This window comes from Gavialis gangeticus, unplaced genomic scaffold (genome assembly GCF_001723915.1).
Source record: "Gavialis gangeticus isolate Ggan-Ray unplaced genomic scaffold, GavGan_comp1, whole genome shotgun sequence".
In the NCBI taxonomy this organism is placed as follows: domain Eukaryota; kingdom Metazoa; phylum Chordata; order Crocodylia; family Gavialidae; genus Gavialis; species Gavialis gangeticus.
In genome coordinates, this window is record NW_017729002.1 from 11,658,388 (window position 1) to 11,663,759 (window position 5,372).

General features: G+C 33.4%; 1 protein-coding gene across 3 annotated transcripts in view; it reads right to left on the bottom strand.

The window, feature by feature from the left end:
* RBFOX1 (RNA binding protein, fox-1 homolog 1) overlaps positions 1 to 5,372 on the bottom strand; it is a 2,526,522-nt gene that overhangs the window by 555,340 nt on the left and 1,965,810 nt on the right. Inside the window, exon 1 of one of the 3 annotated variants that reach the window (XM_019507494.1) lies at positions 198 to 630. The exons of the other annotated variants lie outside the window; for them this stretch is intronic. The gene's annotated coding sequence lies outside the window, so the exon portion shown is untranslated. Of the gene's footprint in view, positions 1 to 197; positions 631 to 5,372 lie in introns of those variants that run through there. 3 annotated transcript variants of the gene reach the window in all.

Here is a 5,372-nt window from a genome sequence, read left to right on the forward strand (position 1 = left end):
TCTTTTTTTTTTTTTTTTTTTACAGCTAAACAGCCATTAATGTGCACATTCAATAAATACCACAGAGCAGTGACAACTGACAAACACCTGACATGACAGAAAATGTAACCAGCACATTTTCACCAAGAACAGTTTGCCCTTTAAATCCTAAGTGAGAACAATATAAAAGGAATTATTCCAAGACAAGAATACTTCACCTGTCCCTGCCACGTGGAATCCACAGCAAGCTCCTTTCCGACTGTTCTTGCTCTTATCTTCCAAAGCAGCCAGTAACCTCCTTAACTGATCTTTTTTTTTTTGCCTTCTGGTATTTAAGGAGAGGGATACTTAGCTAAAGCACCTCCTCTTGCTATTGTGGCTGGGAAGTGACCTTGTTTAACACAGCTGTAGTCAAATGCCCAAACTAGCTTTTATTCAGAATGAGAACACAGCACTTGATCTTTAAGCCACTTCTCATTAGTCTCTGGGAAACAATGAAATGGCTCTAGTGAGACAGAGATAGAGAAACGTTAAAATTTCACTTTAAGACAGAAGTGGAGTTTCAAATGTGAGCCTGGAAGTTTACCGATAAACATCAAATGACCTTATTTTTCTTAATTAAAATAAACAGCATCAGGACTTTGCTCACTACTTCTCTACTAAAGATATCTCCAGATGCAACAATTATACTCACACCTTGTGAGCTCTGTTTCATTCGTACAATGAAATTTCCTAAGAGTGCCACACTGCCCCCTTAGGTGCAAGTGCCTCAACCTGATATTGTTTGCAGTATGGTAATTTCTCCTTCTAACAGAATGCTATAATTTGTCTGACAACGTACAGTTTTTTACCGTGCCCATACAAATAAGCAAGCATTATGTTTCTCTTGGGGCAGTGAAGCTGGTTAAATGAATCAGAAAACCCTAAAAAGATTGTCTACCCTCAGTCCATCAGCTACTGGACAATTATTCAAGGCCCAGCTGTAAGAAAAACAGATGGTGAGTGAGCATTCACTCATGCAGGCATAAGCAGAGGTTGTATGTTCTCACATGAAAATTGCCATGAAATAGCAGACTAAAGAACCAAATTGTGCAAAGGCTCAAATTTATAAGCTAACAGATGCTTACAATTTTCAGAAGCTGAAGTCAGATTAAATAATTTTACAACAGACATACAGAGTCAGTGAATCAGATGTATGCAGTATATGGAAAAGCAATTCAGTGTTTTTGCACCAAAAGATGAAGTATCGGTTTAAGAAGTGATGCCATGAAGCATCACCTATTGATAGAGACTAAAACATTTGAACCTTCAAGCTTCAATAAATTATAAGGAGTAAATGATATACAACAACTTTGAAGTATAACCACAATGCCATGGTGTCATTCAGCAATTAAAGTACTTGTTCTCAATCAAAGGGGTAAACTGCAACAAAAAATATTCATTCATCCTATTTTAATTCTTTATACAATTTAAACATGAAGATAATCTGTCCTAATCCTTTACTCCATTATTGACACTATTGACTACCTCAGTCAAGAGTGCTATCTAATAAATCAACTTTGAATTAAGCTACGAAGAGATAAAAAGTCCTTTAGATTCCTACAATTTATTAGATCCAGAATTATGATGTAACGGAACTAAGTGGAGAATGCAATTCTAAGGCCTAAATAACTTAAGGCCTAAAAACATTTGGAATGTAAGCACTATGCATTGTGAAAGTTTTTTTGAAAAAAAATCTTTGCTCTGAGAGCTATGCTGTGAACTACCTTCTAGTTAAAGACAGAAAAGGTTGATATTGAAGTTTCAGTTCAATTGCTTTCGATCTGTGGATGTCCACTATGAGCAATGGCTCCATTTAAGAGGAATTACCCTTTGTACAAACCACTTCACTATTTAAAACAAACCACATGCATCATCATTAAGTGGAAAAAAATTACCAATCTTAAAATATTGACAACAGAAGAGTACACTATGAAATGGAATTTTCTAAGGTATTTTAACAATTGGCTTTGTTACTTCAGTCAGTAAGATATCGCTAATATGACAACACGCTCAAATATATGATACAGTGATGTTTTAATCTAATATAGTTAAGTATCTGATAGCACATTATAAATCCCAATTTACAGGGGGTTAACTTTCAGTTATAGCAAATGCTCTGGGCAAACACCTGACACACACAGTTGCAGCCAGGAAACATTTCTTTTCTTTCTTTGTCTTATTAAAACATCTGATTAGGCAGTCCTAACACTGCAAAAGAAAGTAAAATGTGGAAATGGGGCCAAACAAGTCTTTAATCCCTATACACCTCAACATTGTTGTTATATGAAACCCTACCCCAGGTCCATCTGTAATTTTCAAATAAATATGTTTACAGTCGTCAAACACAAATATCCAGCACTAAATTTTTTATTGGTCTCTTGGTGTTTAAGAATCAAATCTAGAATTCTAAAGTTTGACATTTTTTCATAAAATGCCCCCCAGTTACTAGGAAGACTTTCAGATAGCAATGCAAAGCCAAAAAATCATTCAGTTTTTGCTGGCTTTTTTAATGAACATTTTGCTGACAGTTAATCTATAATGCACACTAGGCCTTCACACTTTGCTTTTCAAATTTGGCGTATCAACAGTCAAGCTTTTAATGTTTCCAGGCGAGATATGGTGAATGCACACACATTCTTTTAACATGCACACACACACGTGTGTATGCGTGTGTGAGAGAGAGATTTTAGTTCTATACTTAGCTGTAAAACTTTACAGATGTCCATCATTTGGACTGATATGATAGCAAGTACATAATCGCTAACATTCAAAGAGCTACTGAAGTACTTATTATATACATGGTTGAAAAGAATTTATGAATACCTATCCAACCAACAGGTAAAGCAATCTCAATTTATCAAGTATATAATAGCAATTTTAAAGCAACTGCCAGAACACAGATGATCCCAATAGACCAAAATAGTTCCCCAGAAACCGCACACCCTTGTGGATATATACATATGCTTGAGAAAAAGTAGGAGTGAGCGCTCCAATCTTGAGGGAACAAATCTATCTTTTCCAGCCTTTCAAGAACTGCTGTCTGTCTGTCCCAAATGCTGGGCATAAATGGGATAAAATATTCAACAAATCTAAAATACAACTTCTCACATAGGGATAAAAAAAATAAATAAATAAAGTACAATTAGCAACCAAAAGACTGTACTGTTGAAATAAAGATTTACTCAGCAGTGTTATTTATTGAGAACCTATAACCCCCTCCCCAAAAAAAGTCTTCCCCAAAAAACTTATATGATCTAATATGTAACCCAAAGTACAGATTATGTCTTATCTTTTTCCTTTTAAACCAAAAAAGCCTACGTTTAAGGTTATGTAAGTGTACTTTGCAAAGTATTTACTTTTTACCTGATTAGGTAACTACTTTTTAGATAAAAATCATTACTGGATAAAAAGCGATAAATTGTTACTATGGAGATACTAAACCAAAAGGAAGCAATACGAAACCAAATCTGATTTAAGAAGCTATTTTTCTGAAATACTAAGGGAACTAAGAAGTGCAGTGCCAACTAAAGGAACAAAGCAACAAGCAAACACTCACTGTATTAGGAAACCACCAGTCTCATAATTATTCTTCCCAAATTCAGATGCCTTTTAAGCAATTAATAGTTCTAAGTAAGCCAGGTAAAAGTGTATTAATGTGACTAGAAATCCAAAGGTTTAGCAACACACTGTAAACTTCCAGAGTGCAAGGCAAACCCTTTAAAGAGTTAATAAATTATCTTCAAGAAACAACACTTCGTAAAGCACAGTAGCAATCATTTCTCATCTTTTTCTCAAATAGAATGGTTGCAGCTGAATTCACTAGTTTAAAGTAATCATTATGGTTGTACATATTTCCTTAAATCTTAAAGCACTGCTATATCATGGATGTGTTTGCATAAGAATATTGCAAGATATCACACAAAAAGATTATTACAGCCCCCAACATCATTTTTCTGTAATCTTTTATCAGCTCCTTGTGTGGCCACATTGACCTCTCACCTTAATTCACATTTTCCTTTTCAAAAGCTCACCCCTTAATGTTTAAATTGTTGTTTGGCAAACTCAAAAAAAAAAAAATCACACAGCAAAATATAGGACCAGATTTAGTAACTGCACAAGTTAGTATCATTAAAGCTGATTCATAAATGGTTCTGTATAATCAAAATTTATCCCAAATGTTCAGCTATCGAGAGCACAATTATATTTTTATGCAATAATTAATGCATATTATGTTTGTAAATGTTAATTGTGAACATATTAACCCCTCCCATATACATGCATCCTCTTGACTGTATATATGAATCTTTTATTATGCATTCCATGCTGTATGTCAGAAATGGTTTACTTCACACTATTAAGAAACAAGCAACAGAAAGGTTCAGCTGCTTCACATAATTTTAATAGTAGCAAAAAGGTAAACACATTAACATAAAAATAAACCTTTTTTCTATTTTATTTTATTTATTTTTTGAGCAAGACAAAAGACTGAATAATGCACTGATATATTTTTAAACAGTTTTAAAATACAGAAATAAAGTTGTGGGTTGCTTCATGGAACTCCATATTCATCTAAACTATTGTAGTGAAAGGTTAAGAGTTCAAAGGCAAATACCTCTAAGTTATCCCTTAGACTTCTATAATATACACAAAAAATTCTAAACTCACTATAGAAAGAATAAAAATAAATGGAAATAATCACATTTGCATGACAATGTACTTTAATCTTGCCTCTTCATGTGTACTGTACAACCTTATGGCAGACTCAATTAAAAATAAAACAAAACAGTAAGTACCATATTATAATGATTCCAAACAACTCGAGTTTAGTCATCCTGTGTGCTGTCCAGTATTTTATAAAATATGCTAAAATACATAAAGGTTATCAACTGGAAACTTTTTTTTTTTTTTGTGGAATAACTAGGGGAAGAAAGTAGCTAAGACATCAGATTCTGAAAGATGAACTACATTGATATTGTTTTCCTGATTTCTTCAAGACAATGCAAATCTACTTCTGTGATTCAAATGTTCTAATTCTGTATAGGTATACGCTAGAAAGAAAACTTTTTTCCCTCCTGTTCTGAATAAAATCAGTTTGAATTCAATTTTAATCAGCACCACATTTCAGCAAGGATTTAAAATTCCTAGCTTTGAAGGCTTAAACAAAATTTGCATTGGGCACATTTGCAATAGAAATACAATTTGTGCCTGTAACTGAATGAAGATCTATTATTTTAATGGCTGAAACTCTAATACAGTATCCATGAGTAAAACAATCAAAGTATTGTATTAAGCATAGGTGCAAACCGCATTAATATATTGCAAAAAATGAAAAAAAAAAAAAATCAGAAAAG